This window comes from Oncorhynchus mykiss, chromosome 21, assembly GCF_013265735.2.
Source record: "Oncorhynchus mykiss isolate Arlee chromosome 21, USDA_OmykA_1.1, whole genome shotgun sequence".
Lineage (NCBI taxonomy): Eukaryota > Metazoa > Chordata > Actinopteri > Salmoniformes > Salmonidae > Oncorhynchus > Oncorhynchus mykiss.
The window spans coordinates 47,587,824-47,605,312 of record NC_048585.1 but is presented as its reverse complement, the minus strand read 5'-3'; the positions used below and the strand labels follow the sequence as shown (position 1 = coordinate 47,605,312).

At 44.6% G+C, this 17,489-nt stretch overlaps 1 protein-coding gene across 40 annotated transcripts in view; it reads right to left on the bottom strand.

Moving 5' to 3' along the window:
• Nucleotides 1–17,489, bottom strand: part of LOC110500605 (receptor-type tyrosine-protein phosphatase delta) — a 589,354-nt gene that overhangs the window by 352,705 nt on the left and 219,160 nt on the right. For all 40 annotated transcript variants that reach the window (XM_036958029.1, XM_036958028.1, XM_036958035.1 and 37 more), the window contains one exon: nucleotides 3,610–3,720. The gene's annotated coding sequence lies outside the window, so the exon portion shown is untranslated. The remainder of the gene's footprint in view (nucleotides 1–3,609; nucleotides 3,721–17,489) is intronic.

Genomic DNA, 17,489 nt, shown 5'->3' with positions numbered 1-17,489 from the left:
TATTCATAAAGCACGTCAAAGTAGAGTTTTGGTTTAGGTCCCCTCTTTTATTCATTATGATTTAAAAGGCTAAACTGATCCTAGATCAGCACTCCTACATCTAACAACACTGGGGAAATAGCTTCTAGTAAACATATTGTCCATGTCACTGTGTCCTACTTCAATAAACAAGGAGCACACACACACACACAGACATAAACAAACATACAGTGCCCTCCACTAATATTGGCAGCCTTAGTAAATATGAGCAAAACGGACTATAAAAAATGTTTCTTTGTTGTTTTTGCTCTTGGTCTTTCCATCAAAATATTCACAAAAATCTAACCTTTAATTAAAAGTAAAATAATTGAAAGAAAAAATACATTCTTATCATAAAACAAATATATTCTCAAATATATGTGTGCCACAATTATTGGCACCCCTTCATTCAATTCTTTGTGCAACCTCCCTTTCCCAACATAACAGCGCTGAGTCTCCTATAATGCGTAATGAGGTTGGAGAACACATGGCAAGGGATCTGAGACCATTGATTTTGAGGTGTGATCATTGTCCTGCTGGAAGATCCATCCAGGGCCCAGTTTAAGCTTCCTAGCAGATGCAGTCAGGTTTTGATTGAATATCTGCTGGTACTTGATGGAGTCCATGATACCATGTATCCTAAGTAGTTGTCCAGGGCCTTTGGAAGAAACACAGCCCCACAACATCAAAGATCCACCACCATACTTAACAGTGGGGATGAGGTACTTTTCTGCATGGCTATCTTTCTGTCTACGACAAACCCACCTCTGGTGTTTGTTTCCAAAAAGCTATGTTTTGGTCTCATCTGACCATAGAACCTGGTCCCGTTGAAAGTTCCAGTAAAGTTTGGCAAACTGTAGGTGCCTGAGTTTGTTGTTTGATGACAGCAAAGGCATTTTTATGAAAACCCTCCCAAACAACTTGTGGTTATGTAGGTGGCGTCTGATCGTAGTTTTCGAGACTTTCTGACCCCAAGACCCAACTAATGTCTCCATCCTCCTCACTGTGCATGGGGTCAATATAGAGAAACGTCCTCTTCCAGGCCCATTGTTGACATCTCCGGTTGCTTCAAACTTCTTAATTATTGCCCTGATAGTGGAAATAGGCATTTTCAACCGTTGAGCTATTGTCTTATAGCCATTTCCTGATTTGTGCAGCTCAACAAACTTTTGTCGCACATCATTACTGAAATTCTCGGGTCTTTCCCATAGTGATGGATGACTTTGGGAACTTGGCCGGTGTGTCACCTCATATTTACATACCCCAGTGAAACAAGTCATGGCTTACCACTTCAGTGTTCTTAATCACTCAGGTGAACTTAAATACATAAAATATGAATGGGAATATACTTAAGTTAGATTTTACTCATAAGAATTTCTAGGGGTGCCAATAATGGTGGCACACATGTTTCAGGGAAAAACTTTTTTGTTCATTTATTTCACATTCATTTTTTCAATCATTTTATTTCAATTCAATATTTGATTTTTGTAAACATTTTGAATGAAAGACCAAGAGGATAAACAGCAATATTAGTGGAGGACACTGTACACACTTGAGTCAGGCACAAACCTGTGCACACACACACTAACACACACATGCATATGCACAAAGACACAAACACACAGACATGTGCAAAGAAACAGGCACACACACACACACACACACACACACACACACACACCGGCCTGAATACACAATTGCCTGAATACCTTTTCAGAAAGCTACTGTCCCTATCTTTTTGTCAAAGAGAAGTCAGAGAAAACTATTTTTAGGAGCAGGTTTAATGTTGCTGAGAGGAGAACTCAGCCATCCATGTCATGTAATGCCATCAATAATTTAGTGCTACCAAATCCACACAGTGTTAGTGGAAAGGACATGGTTTTGGGGAAAAATAAACCTCTGCAATTTGTTTTCAGGTGATGTCTTTACAACACCCATCTCTTAATCATAATGGCAAGATTCTACTAAAGTAAAAGTTGTTAACAATATTGTCAGGCTTAAAATCAACTACACAATGTGTGTCTGTGTGTCTGTGTGTCTGTGTGTGTGTCTGTCTGTGTGTGTCTGTCTGTCTGTCTGTCTGTCTGTCTGTCTGTCTGTGTGCGTGCCTGTCTGCCTACTACACCAAATGTATATATCTATGTGTGTTTGAGTTTATGTGCTGTCTCTCTACCTCTGTGTTCCCCAGTCGCTGCTTGGTGCAGAGTGAAACAGTAAAGCTGGGGGAGATAGCTTTCAGAAGCTTACATAAAGCCACTGGACTTAATAATTCATGGAGCAAAAATCCCTCAGTGCTCAATATTTATATCTCCCTGAATGTGTTCTGTGACTGTGAGCCCTGTCACAGTGCAGGCCAGCAGAGGGGAAACTTTTACTTTCTACTTTTCATATATTTTTCCACTTTCTTTCAGAGGACAGGTTTCACATTAAGGGCCTGTGGCACAGAGAGGGAGATACTGTATTTCCCAGTATGTCTCAGAGTCTGTATGTGTATACCATGTGGTAGCTCCCTGTGTGTATAGGATGATGATAATTGTGACTCCTATCCTTTGGGTTTTTTGAGTCGTGTTGTTGCTCTGCAAAGAGACGTCAGGGAGATTTCAGGAAAATGAAAGAGAATATGACTGGACTTTCAAACTACTGGATAGGACACACACGCAAACACATCCTCTCTTCTATAAACCTTTGACGATAGCAGCCAATGCATATATCGGGGTGGTGGACTGTTAACATGAAAGAATCCAGAGGAACATATTAGTTGGAAATATTGTAGAGATCGTGCGCCGCTCATGCTGACATTTACAAGTCCTTGCTGATCTTTCCGCTGTGACAACTAAACGTCTTTGCCATCAGATCAGCCTGAGTTCCTATGGCTGAGTCGCAAATGGCACCCTATTCCCCACATAGTGCACTACTTTCAAAAGTAGTACACCATATAGGGAATAGACTGCCATTTGGGACATAAACTATGTCATACATCTGATTAATGGAAGACTGATAAGTCTTAGCTGCAACTAAACGGTTGCATCTAAATATGAATGAGGGAGCAGGATCTGGGTATGAGACAGAGACAGAGTGCTATCTGATATGATGGATTGGGTGAGCTTCTGGTACAGCGGAAGAGCAAGCTTTTAGATGGGCTTAGTGTACTATCTGATTCTAGTATGGGTAAGGCATTACACTACAGTGCTGTATATGCTGACATGAAACCTTTCAAAATGAGAGTTGAGTCTGATAGAATGAGTCTATAAAGCCGTATTGAGAAATCATTCTGACCTGACAAATATTGTCCCTCAATGAAAAATCTAAAAGGTAATTCAAGTTCGAGCAAAGCGGCGAATGCTGGGTATTGTTAATGTATAGGGAGACACTAGCTTAGTAGAGGTTTGTCCTCACTCTTATATCTAAAAAATCAGAGTTCAAACACGTTCCTACTCAGAGATCCATTTGAAAACATTTGCCGGTGTTTACTGTTTCTTATACTGTTTATGGTGCTTTCAGCACTAAGAAAGTTGCTCTTCATGATACCCTGCAGAAGGGCAGAAGGTTTTATTGTGCCAGAGATTTCATGAATGTGGGCCATGAACTCACCCAGAACTGAGGCTCCTCTGTTCCACTCATGCAGGTGGCAACATTCTGCCCGATGCCCAAGCTTCGTCCTCGCCAACAACACCAGTATGACCAATACCCCTATGCCCCCACCTAAGAGACAGAGACAAAAAGTAGAGGAAAATGACAAAAAGAGATAGAGGAGAGAGAGAAGTGGGAGACGAGATAGAGCATGTAAGAAACTGTGCAGTGTATCATTTGATCAGTCACTGATTAAACAGTGAAAACCAGTAAACACTACAGCCCTCCAGGACTGACATGTTGCAACTCAACTCTAAACAAACATAAGCTGCTTTGACCAGGGATGACACTAAACCTACTTAAAAATGCAGACCAGGATCTGAAGCTCAACAAATGTGCAATACATTGTAGAAATTGGATTCGTAACAAATCATCCGAAATGTATTTAATATATATTTTTGAATAATAATAATTTTGCAGCGCTCAACATATGAAATGGATGACGCAGTACACCAAAAAGTTCTGGAGCATCACTTTAATATTAAGGCCTAAGTTGTTTCATCCTGCAGAGAGCCATTGTTTACAGATGGCTGGTTGTGTAAGGATGCAGCCTGGCATCCTTGATCAACCAAACATAAACTATTCGGTTTCACCAAAATAACGTGTCCTGTCAACAGAGGCATATTGAATACCTCTAGGAACAATCCTTATGATTCGTCGGGTTGAATGTGTCTTTTGCTATCAAATAAGCGTTTAAAACAAGTTCTTTTTACAGGGTCTCCCATTTCCACCTGTAGAAGTGGGAACTTACGCGGTAGCTAACTCTGCTAACTCTGCTAACATGACTGCTTGGTATAGAATGGACAACAATGGCAGCCCACACGGAAAACCATGGATAAAAACCTGTTAATCACTTATTTGATAGCAAGGACACATTCAACCAATGGACTAATTGTTTGCTACAAACATTGTTGAATTTTGATTTTTTATTTTAAATTTAACCTTTATTTAACTAGGCAAGCAACTAGGCTGCCGGGTCCTCTACCTAGGCTGCCGGGTCCTCTACCTAGGCTGCCGGGTCCTCTACCTAGGCTGCCGGGTCCTCTACCTAGGCTGCCGTGTCCTCTACCTAGGCTGCCGTGTCCTCTACCTAGGCTGCCGGGTCCTCTACCTAGGCTGCCGTGTCTTCTACCTAGGCTGCCGGGTCCTCTACCTAGGCTGCCGGGTCCTCTACCTAGGCTGCCGTGTCCTCTACCTAGGCTGCCGGGTCCTCTACCTAGGCTGCCGGGTCCTCTACCTAGGCTGCCGGGTCCTCTACCTAGGCTGCCGTGTCTTCTACCTAGCCTGCCGTGTCCTCTACCTAGCCTGCCGTGTCCTCTACCTAGGCTGCCGGGTCCTCTACCTAGGCTGCCGGGTCCTCTACCTAGGCTGCCGTGTCCTCTACCTAGGCTGCCGGGTCCTCTACCTAGGCTGCCGTGTCCTCTACCTAGCCTGCCGTGTCCTCTACCTAGGCTGCCGGGTCCTCTACCTAGGCTGCCGTGTCCTCTACCTAGCCTGCCGTGTCCTCTACCTAGGCTGCCGGGTCCTCTACCTAGGCTGCCGTGTCCTCTACCTAGGCTGCCGTGTCTTCTACCTAGCCTGCCGTGTCCTCTACCTAGGCTGCCGGGTCCTCTACCTAGGCTGCCGGTCCTCTACCTAGGCTGCCGTGTCCTCTACCTAGGCTGCCGTGTCTTCTACCTAGCCTGCCGGGTCCTCTACCTAGGCTGCCGGGTCCTCTACCTAGGCTGCCGGGTCCTCTGCCTAGGCAGGCCTTGGTCGGACCAGCGTTGAACAGACCTCAGCGCGGGAGCTTCTTGTTTTAGTTTCTGTCTGTAGGCAGGGAGCAACAAAGTGGAGTCATGGTCAGCTTTTCCGAAAGGAGGGCGGGGGAGGGCCTTATGTGCATCGCGGAAGTTAGAATAGCAATGATCCAGGGTTTTACCAGCCCTGGTTGCGCAATCGATATGCTGATACAATTTAGGGAGTCTTGTTTTCAGATTAGCCTTGTTAAAATCCCCAGCTACAATGAATGCAGCCTCAGGATATGTGGTTTTCAGTTTGCAAAGAGTCAAATAAAGTTTGTTCAGGGCCATCAATGTGTCTGCTTGGGGGGAATATATACAGCTGTGATTATAATCGAAGAGAATTCCCTTGGTAGATAATGATTTCGACATTTGATTGTGAGGAATTCTAAGTCAGTTGAACAGAAGGACTTGAGTTCCTGTATGCTGTTGTGATCACACCACGTCTTGTTAATCATAAGGCATACGCCCCCGCCCCTCTTCTTACCAAGTTAAATACATTGCAATGAATACGTGTACAGTAGCTGCCTTAAAATGTAAAAAGAAGTCATTTTAAATCTGTATCCAACGGCTTTATACTTCTTTCTCCAAGAAGCTGGATGTTGTCTTTTAAAAAAAAAGTAAGACTCAAGTCAGATTACATTGCATAACCACTCACCCTTGAGCTTCCTTTTAATGTTGCAGATTTATAATAAATAATTAAGTAACGGTAATAAAATTACTCATGTCAACATGAATACATGACCATAAGGGGCATGTCTAAGATCAATAGGCAGAACTATGTCCCCTCAGAGGATTGTGGGTACAGTTGTAATTGGTGCGCCTGTTAGCCTCCCAGTACCCGTTCCCCAGGCAGGGGAGTACGCCATACGCCAGTGCAAATGCTCTCTGTGTCTACAGAATCTCCATTGAACTCATCAACCGCTGCCGGAAAGTTTTCGAAGCTTGCTATTCGCCTTAAATATATAGCCTGGTCTTTTTTTCCCATAACACCTTTCTCTTGCGCTCAAGGGAGATGGCTCTTGCTGCACTTATATTTCTCAGTGGTTGTCTTGCAGTCCAGAATAGATTGTTCTTGTTCTGTGTGTTAAATATTCGGACTAAGCACGCCAGGGCATTAGACGCTTTACAGCACATTTCACTCCCCAGGTGGGTGTTTCAGTGTCTCCAGTGTGATGTGGTTTAAAAGCTACTTTCTCTCTGCTCATGTGGCGAGGTGATCAAAACGAGAGGGGACATTTACAATACATATGTAAAGCAAATACATGGGTTAGGAAAACACAAAGGGGCCATGGACTCAAACGAACTTTGTTGCTAAGTAGTTGACACTGGCAAAACTACTGTGTCGTGTACGGGCACTGTAAGTTGTGGAGGCCTGTTATATATGAGTGGCTGGGTACTTTTAAAGACAATCAGTAACCCTTTTACAGTAGAGCTACCTGCCACGCTTTTAAGACTAAACTCAAGTTGAAGTGGCACAAATCAACACCTTTTATGACAACCAACTTCTGCCAATGGCAAATGGAGCGGAGCTATAGTGGACTATAGTTTGAGTTGATGTCAACTGACAGCTAGCCGAATGTCACGTAAAAATGTATCTGCTAAACAAATGCTATACTAACAAATGGTTTTGTCACCAGCTTAATATTTAGAGTAGATATTTAAAATCTTTCACACCTTGTCAGTTGTCGCAAGAAAATGGCACACTTGATGTTGTGTTAAAGGCATTATGTCAGGTACCTAAATGTTTGACCATATTTTCATTGCATAAAGCCCACATTTAGGACACTCAGTAGGTCAGTGAGTAAAGACATTGCCTCTTTATGATTCCAGCAGCCTGTGTGCATGTGAGAGTATATTAGTGTGTTTGTGTTTAGGCGTGTGTGCGAGAGATGGTGTGAGTGTGCGCGCATTTGCACGTGTATATGTGTACGCTCATGTGTGTATCTATACACACGTGTATGAGTGTGTGTGTGTGTGTGTGTGTGTGTGTGTGTGTGTGTGTGTGTGAACATTTCAAGGGAGCTTGCCAGCCAGCCTGACTGAGATGATTTATTATGCAGCTTGAGGGGACTCTTACTCCGGGGGTCATGTGACTGACACGGCAGCAAGGCATGATGCACCATCGCTCTTCGCCCCTGGGGATAGGGAGCCCTGCCAGCACAGTCCTCCTGCCCAAACTGGCAGTCTCTGCTTCTTTCTGCCTCCCTCTCTCTCTGAGACACACCCTGATCTAATACTGATCTAATACTGATATTATGATACAATACACTCATCACCTGATTAAAAAAGTCATGCCACATGCAAATATTATTAATTTATCCCAAGTCACGTCAGATTTGGGCCTGCGTTTAACCACATAAAATAATGCAAGAGATTTTTTTCCATTGAATATGTTATTGAAATCCTGAAACTATACTCCAATCACGTGCTTTAGATAGAGGAGATGCCAGCCTAGGTAGAGGACAGGACACGGCAGGCTAGGTAGAGGACCCGGCAGGCTAGGTAGAGGACACGGCAGGCTAGGTAGAGGACACGGCAGGCTAGGTAGAGGACCCGGCAGGCTAGGTAGAGGACACGGCAGGCTAGGTAGAGGACACGGCAGGCTAGGTAGAGGACCCGGCAGGCTAGGTAGAGGACACGGCAGGCTAGGTAGAGGACACGGCAGGCTAGGTAGAGGACCCGGCAGGCTAGGTAGAGGACCCGGCAGGCTAGGTAGAGGACACGGCAGGCTAGGTAGAGGACACGGCAGGCTAGGTAGAGGACCCGGCAGGCTAGGTAGAGGACCCGGCAGACTAGGTAGAGGACCCGGCAGGCCTATATTTTCCCCCCAAGCAGACACATCGATGGCCCTGAACAAACTTTATTTGACTCTTTGCAAACTGGAAACCACATATCCTGAGGCTGCATTCATTGTAGCTGGGGATTTTAACAAGGCTAATCTGAAAACAAGACTCCCTAAATGTTATCAGCATATCGATTGCGCAACCAGGGCTGGTAAAACCCTGGATCATTGCTATTCTAACTTCCGCGATGCATATAAGGCCCTCCCCCGCCCTCCTTTCGGAAAAGCTGACCACGACTCCACTTTGTTGCTCCCTGCCTACAGACAGAAACTAAAACAAGAAGCTCCCGCGCTCAGGTCTGTTCAACGCTGGTCCGACCAATCTGATTCCACGCTTCAAGACTGCTTCGATCACGTGGACTGGGATATGTTCCGCATTGCTTCCAACAACAACATTGACGAATACGCTGATTCGGTGAGCGAGTTCATTAGAAAGTGCATTGGCGATGTCGTTCCCATAGCAATGATTAAAACATTCCCAAACCAGAAACCGTGGATTGATAGCAGCATTCATGTGAAACTGAAAGCGCGAACCACTGCTTTTAACCAGGGCAAGGTGACCCGGAAACATGACCGAATATAAACAGTGTAGCTATTCCCTCCACAAGGCAATCAAACAAGCTAAGCGTCAGTATAGAGACAAAGTAGAGTCAGAATTCAATGGCTCAGACACAAAAGGTATGTGGCAGGGTCTACAGTCAATCACGGATTACAAAAAGAAAACCAGCACTGTCACGAACTATGATGTCTTGCTCCCAGACAGACTAAATAACTTTTTTTCCCACTTTGAGGACAATACAGTGCCACTGACACGGCCTGCAAACAAAACGTGCGGACTCTCCTTCACTGCAGCCGATGTGAGTAAAACATTTAAACGTGTTAACCCTCGCAAGGCTGCAGGCCCAGACGGCATCCCCAGCCGCGTCGTCAGAGCATGTGCAGACCAGCTGTCTGGTGTGTTTACGGACATATTCAATCTATCCTTATGCCAGTCTGCTGTTCCCACATGCTTCAAGAGGGCCACCATCGTCCCTGTTCCCAAGAAAGCTAAGGTAACTGAGCTAAACGACTACCGCCCCGTAGCACTCACTTCCGTCATCATGAAGTGCTTTGAGAGACTAGTCAAGGACCATATCACCTCCACCCTAACTGACACCCTAGACCCACTCCCATTTGCTTACCGCCCAAATAGGTCCACAGACAATGCAATCTCAACCACACTGCCCTAACCCATCTGGACAAGAGGAATACCTATGTGAGAATGCTGTTCATCGACTACAGCTCAGCATTTAACACCATAGTACCCTCCAAACTCGTCATCAAGCTCGAGACCCTGGGTCTCGACCCCGCTCTGTGCAACTGGGTTCTGGACTTCCTGACGGGCCGCCCCCAGGTGGTGAGGGTAGGTAACAACATCTTCACCCCGCTGATCCTCAACACTGGGGCCCCACAAGGGTGCGTTCTGAGCCCTCTCCTGTACTCCCTGTTCACCCACGACTGCGTGGCCATGCACGCCTCCAACTCAATCATCAAGTTTGCGGATGACACTACAGTGGTAGGCTTGATTACCAACAACGACGAGATGGCCTCCAGGGAGGAGGTGAGGGCCCTCGGAGTGTGGTGTCAGGAAAATAACCTCACACTCAACGTCAACAAAACAAAGGAGATGATTGTGGACTTCAGGAAAGAGCAGAGGGAGCACCCCCCTATCCACATCGATGGGACAGTAGTGGAGAGGGTAGTAAGTTTTAAGTTCCTTGGCATACACATCACGGACAAACTGAATTGGTCCACCCACACAGACAGCACTGTGAAGAAGGCGCAGCAGCGCCTCTTCAACCTCAGGAGGCTGAAGAAATTTGGCTTGTCACCAAAAGCACTCACAAACATCTAAATATGCACAATCGAGAGCATCCTGTCGGGCTGTATCACCGCCTGGTATGGCAACTGCTCCGCCTACAACCTTAAGGCTCTCCAGAGGGTAGTGAGGTCTGCATAACGCATCACCGGGGGCAAACTACCTGCCCTCCAGGACACCTACACCACCCGATGTCACAGGAAGGCCATAAAGATCCCCAAGGACAACAACCACTCGAGCCACTGCCTGTTCACCCCGCTATCATCCAGAAGGCGAGGTCAGTACAGGTGCATCAAAGCAGGCACCGAGAGACTGAAAAACAGCTTCTATCTCAAGGCCATCAGACTGTTAAACAGCCACCACTAACATTGAGTGGCTGCTGCCAACACACTGACTCAACTCCAGCCACTTTAATAATGGGAATTGATGGAAATTGATGTAAAATATATCACTAGCCACTTTAAACAATGCTACTTAATATAATGTTTACATACCCTACATTACTCATCTCATATTTATTGGTATATACTGTACTCTATATCATCTACTGCCTCTTGAAGCAGCATCTAGAAGCTCAAGCATTTCGCTACACTCGCATTAACATCTGCTAACCATGTGTATGTGACAAATACATTTGATTTGATTTGATTTTGAACTTGTGTAACTTCAAGGCCATGAAACCATGAAACTGAACACTGCTTAGATGCAACGCAAATCCAGTCATCTCCAAAATGATTCGAACCCTTGATAAAGTGGCTGCTGCCAACATACTGACTCAACTCGTGTATGTGACAAATAAAATTGGATTTGATTTGAGATTATTAAAAAAGACTGTATAAAATGAATTATACAAATACTGAGGTATAATGTATAATGGCACAAACAACAATAGCCTATCCATGCAACCACTAGGCACTTCCATAAATATAGACATTATTAACAGAACACATGTTAATAAGATATCATATTAAATAATTCATAAAAATGACGGAGCAGGTGAAGGGGTACATGTCAATAAATACAATATATTGTTGATCTTTGACAAATGGCCATGGATAGGATGATGCATATTGATGATATGGGTTTCGATGAAAGCATAATGCGCATGGATTCTTAAAATGTGGATTATGGTGTGTTCTGAATGGCCTAATTAGACTGAGGGGGGTGAGTAGTAGAGTTGTTTGCTCCCTGACGCGCTAATGTACATATTGTGAATACAAGGTATCAGTCTATTCAAAAACATGGCCTATGGTCCTACATTATGAACTGATCACAAAAGTGTTAATGGTAGGGATGCACGATATATCGGTGAACATATCGGAATCGGCCGATAATAGAAAAATGCGAACATCAGTTTCGGCCGATGTCTAGTTTAACGCCGATGTTAAAAACCGATGTCAAAGCTACCGTGCATACCTATATAACGTAGGTACATGAGGTAATGACCACACGTAAAATTTTGCCCAACAAGTGCAACACAGCATTCCTAACCTAACCCAGCATTCCTAACCACACAATGTCTGCTGTGTGGATTGGACAGTCATTTGAAAGAATGCGAAAATTTCAGCGAGACAACTCAAAGGCGACATCCATTAAAGCCAAGATAATGGAATTAATTTCCCTTGACAATCAACCGTTCTCTGTCGTGGGTTATGTTGGCTTTCGCCGACTGGTCAAGCACTGGTATACACTACCAAGTGCGCTATTTTTCAGATGTTGCCCCACCGGAGTTACACAGTAATAGCATCACTGCTATTAGCTTCATGACATACATGGCTTCAACGCCATTTGCATCTTTGCGTGTCAAAAAAGATACAGTAGCACTGTCAAAGCTGTACAAAAAAGTCTGCAAATAAACAAACTCAACCCAACCCAGGACAGGAACGATGTGTTTACAGTACCGCATTGGCAATAAAGCATAATTTGTCCGACCACAACTACTGGGGTAGCTAGCTTTAGCTTGGTACCTAGCTAGCATCAATACAACCAGCCTGAAAACAATGACCAGTAGAAACTGCAGTCATTTTCATTAATCTTAGCAATGATTTAGGAATCCTTGTGAGTAAGTACTAGCAAGGTTGCCACTTGTTGTTTGACTATTGAAATCGCACTTCAGTTCATGAAAATAAATAGCTAGCCATCTACTTAACCCTGTTGCCCAAAGCTAACATTATAAGCAACCAGCTAGCTTCATCTGGCTAGTGAGGCTCGACAGGACTGGGTTATGTGTTGTGAAGCTGGCCAGAATAAGGATTAGGCACAATAGTGGAATTTGCGGTTTGCCTTCAAAATAAAAAGTATGTCATTGACAGTAAAGCAAATGAATATAAATAGTAGAATTATACCATACTTTCATTTTGAAGGCTAACCGCAAAGTCCACCATTGTGGCGAATCCTTATTGTGGCTAGCTTCACATAGATGGGTCCGACCACCATTAATCAAATAAGAACAGTCTTAAAATTAGGATTATTTTAGACGATGACACTTAGCTATATTCTTAGCTAGCTAACTATAGCTACTGAAACAGATTGTTGTTTTGCTATGTTTTTAGGGAAGAACAATGTTTGCAAGCTAGCTTTTTTTATGACCAGCATTGTAGGTGTGCGAGACAACTTAACCAGCATCATAGCATACATATTGATGAATTGTTGTGACATATGAAATACGAGTGATAGTGTAATCAATGTGTAATAACTACATACAAAATTATGAATGCATTAAATGATTATGTGACGTGCAGTCATATTCAGGTCCTGAAGCTTAATTGACACATCAAATAGTGTTATTTGACACGTCAAATAGTGCTAAATAGTATATTTTTTGACACGCAAAGACCCAAATGGCATTCCATTGCAATCCTGGTTGAGAATGAAACGACTCAACAAATGAATAACGAAACGACACAGCAAGTAAGTGAAAGAAATATGTTTTGATTATGTTTACTGGTAATGGGGACATATGTAAATTCCAAAAAAATTACTTTTCGGTCAGTGTGGTGTGTGTGTAACCTTTATTTAACTAGGCAAGTCAGTTATTAAGAACAAATTATTATTTACAATGACGGCCCGGATGACGCTGGGCCAACTGTGCGCCGCCCTATGGGACTCCCAATCACGGCTGGATGTGATACAGCCTGGATTCGAACCAGGGACTGTAGTGATGCATCTTGCACTGAGATGCAATGCCTTAGACCGCTGTGTCCATGAGTGTGTGTTAACTATTTAAATGTACTAGAATGCTTAAAAGGTCGCTAAAATGTGAAAATATCGGTTATCGGTATCGCTTTTTTTGTCAAGGAAAATATTGGATATCGGTAAGGGCCAAAAATGTCATATCGGTGCGTCACTAGTTAATGAAGTTGTGCGATTTTTTTTTAGGAGAAAGCTTACATAATGTGTCATGTTTACATACACAGTAACAGTCCAGTTGCACAGGCAGTGTAGTAGTGCAGTGTTGGTTGTCTTTCTGAAGGGTAGAGTTATCAGCTCACTGGGTAGGAGGCACCTCTAGGGAAGGGAATGGTTTGGGACCCTCAGTCGAGAACAGGGAGAAACTGCCTCGGCTCACTATTATTCGAGCCACTATTATTCCAGCAACTATTATTTGAGTTACAAGCAGGTCTCAATTTATAAGCTCCAAGTCTCAAGTCGAGACCCAAGAATTAGAGACTTCCGGCGCCGACAGAGATGGCCGCCTCGCTTCGCGTTCCTAGGAAACTATGCAGTTTTTTGTTTTTTTACGTGTTATTTCTTACACTAGTACCCCAGGTCATCTTAGGTTTCATTACATACAGTCGAGAAGAACTACTGAATATAAGATCAGCGTCAACTCACCATCAGTACGACCAAGAATATGTTTTTCGCGACGCGGATCCTGTGTTCTGCCTTACAAACAGGACAACGGAGTGGATTCCATGCAGCGACCCAAAAAAAACGACTCCGAAAAAGAGGGAAACGAGGCGGTCTTCTGGTCAGACTCCGGAGACGGGCACACCGTGCACCACTCCCTAGCATTCTTCTTGCCAATGTCCAGTCTCTTGACAACAAGGTTGATGAAATCCGAGCAAGGGTAGCATTCCAGAGGGACATCAGAGACTGCAACGTTCTTTGCTTCACGGAAACATGGCTCACTGGAGAGACGCTATCCGGGGCGGTGCAGCCAACGGGTTTCTCCACGCATCGCGCAGACAGAAACAAACATCTTTCTGGTAAGAAGAGGGGCGGGGGCGTATGCCTTATGGCTAACGTGACATGGTGTGAAGAAAGAAACATACAGGAACTCAAATCCTTCTGTTCACCTGATTTAGAATTCCTCACAATCAAATGTAGACCGCATTATCTACCAAGAGAATTCTCTTCGATTATAATCACAGCCGTATATATCCCCCCCCCAAGCAGACACATCGATGGCTCTGAACGAACTTTATTTAACTCTCTGCAAACTGGAAACGATTTATCCGGAGGCTGCATTCATTGTAGCTGGGGATTTTAACAAGGCTAATCTGAAAACAAGACTCCCTAAATTTTATCAGCATATTGATTGCGCAACCAGGGGTGGAAAGACCTTGGATCATTGTTGCTCTAACTTCCGCCACGCATATAAGGCCCTGCCCCGCCCCCCTTTCGGAAAAGCTGACCACGACTCCATTTTGTTGATCCCTGCCTACAGACAGAAACTAAAACAAGAGGCTCCCACGCTGAGGTCTGTCCAACGCTGGTCCGACCAAGCTGACTCCACACTCCAAGACTGCTTCCATCACGTGGACTGGGACATGTTTCGTATTGCGTCAGATAACAATATTGACGAATACGCTGATTCGGTGTGTGAGTTCATTAGAACGTGCGTTGAAGATGTCGTTCCCATAGCAATGATTAAAACATTCCCTAACCAGAAACCGTGGATTGATGGCAGCATTCGTGTGGAACTGAAAGCGCGAACCACTGCTTTTAATCAGGGCAAGGTGTCTGGTAACATGACCGAATACAAACAGTGCAGCTATTCCCTCCGCAAGGCAATCAAACAAGCTAAGCGTCAGTACAGAGAGAAAGTAGAATCTCAATTCAACGGCTCAGACACAAGAGGCATGTGGCAGGGTCTACAGTCAATCACGGACTACAGGAAGAAATCCAGCTCAGTCACGGACCAGGATGTCTTGCTCCCAGGCAGACTAAATAACTTTTTTGCCCGCTTTGAGGACAATACAGTGCCACTGACACGGCCTGCAAAGAAAACATGCGGTCTCTCCTTCACTGCAGCCGAGGTGAGTAAAACATTTAAACGTGTTAACCCTCGCAAGGCTGCAGGCCCAGACGGCATCCCCAGCCGCGCCCTCAGAGCATGCGCAGACCAGCTGGCCGGTGTGTTTATGGACATATTCAATCAATCCCTATACCAGTCTGCTGTTCCCACATGCTTCAAGAGGGCCACCATTGTTCCTGTTCCCAAGAAAGCTAAGGTAACTGAGCTTAACGACTACGTTAAGCTCATGAAGTGCTCATCATGAAGTGCTTTGAGAGACTAGTCAAGGACCATATCACCTCCACCCTACCTGACACCCTAGACCCACTCCAATTTGCTTACCGCCCAAATAGGTCCACAGACGATGCAATCTCAACCACACTGCACACTGCCCTAACCCATCTGGACAAGAGGAATACCTATGTGAGAATGCTGTTCATCGACTACAGCTCGGCATTCAACACCATAGTACCCTCCAAGCTCGTCATCAAGCTCGAGACCCTGGGTCTCGACCCCGCCCTGTGCAACTGGGTACTGGACTTCCTGACGGGCCGCCCCCAGGTGGTGAGGGTAGGCAACAACATCTCCTCCTCGCTGATCCTCAACACTGGGGCCCCACAAGGGTGCAACTCAATCATCAAGTTTGCGGACGACACAACAGTGGTAGGCTTGATTACCAACAACGACGAGACGGCCTACAGGGAGGAGGTGAGGGCCCTCGGAGTGTGTTGTCAGGAAAATAACCTCACACTCAACGTCAACAAAACTAAGGAGATGATTGTGGACTTCAGGAAACAGCAGAGGGAACACCCCCCTATCCACATCGATGAAACAGTAGAGGAGAGGGTAACAAGTTTTAAGTTCCTCGGCATGCACATCACAGACAAACTGAATTGGTCCACTCACACAGACAGCATCGTGAAGAAGGCGCAGCAGCGCCTCTTCAACCTCAGGAGGCTGAAGAAATTCGGCTTGTCACCAAAAGCACTCACAAACTTCTACAGATGCACAATCGAGAGCATCCTGTCGGGCTGTATCACCGCCTGGTACGGCAACTGCTCCGCCCTCAACCGTAAGGCTCTCCAGAGGGTAGTGAGGTCTGCACAACGCATCACCGGGGGCAAACTACCTGCCTTCCAGGACACCTACACCACCCGATGTTACAGGAAGGCCATAAAGATCATCAAGGACATCAACCACCCGAGCCACTGCCTGTTCACCCCGCTATCATCCAGAAGGCGAGGTCAGTACAGGTGCATCAAAGCTGGGACCGAGAGACTGAAAAACAGCTTCTATCTCAAGGCCATCAGACTGTTAAACAGCCACCACTAACATTGAGTGGCTGCTGCCAACACACTGACAATGACACTGACTCAACTCCAGCCACTTTAATAATGGGAATTGATAGGAAATGATGTAAATATATCACTAGCCACTTTAAACAATGCTACCTTATATAATGTTACTTACCCTACATTATTCATCTCACATGCATACGTATATACTGTACTCTATATCATCGACTGCATCCTTATGTAATACATGCATCACTAGCCACTTTAACTATGCCACTTTGTTTACATACTCATCTCATATATATATATAATGTACTCGATATCATCTACTGTATCTTGCCTATGCTGCTCTGTACCATCACTCATTCATATATCCTTATGTACATATTCTTTATCCCCTTACACTGTGTATAAGACAGTAGTTTTGGAATTGTTAGTTAGATTACTTGTTGGTTATTACTGCATTGTCGGAACTAGAAGCACAAGCATTTCGCTACACTCGCATTAACATCTGCTAACCATGTGTATGTGACAAATAAAATTTGATTTGATTTGATTTGATTTGAAGTAGAACAGGTGGAGTCTCGAGTCAAGCCTCCCCTTGAGAAACCAAATTGAATCTGTCTAACAGGAACTCAAATAGGTAAGTGCTTGGCCCCTCCCAGGTCCATACAATTACCCAATTGGCAATTACAACCAATAAATAGTTTTTACAATATTAAAGGCAATTTCCACATCCATTCTTACGTTGGTACATTCATCTTAATCAGACTTAATTATTATTAATGATATTTCATCACCATTCATTCATACATGATAAATA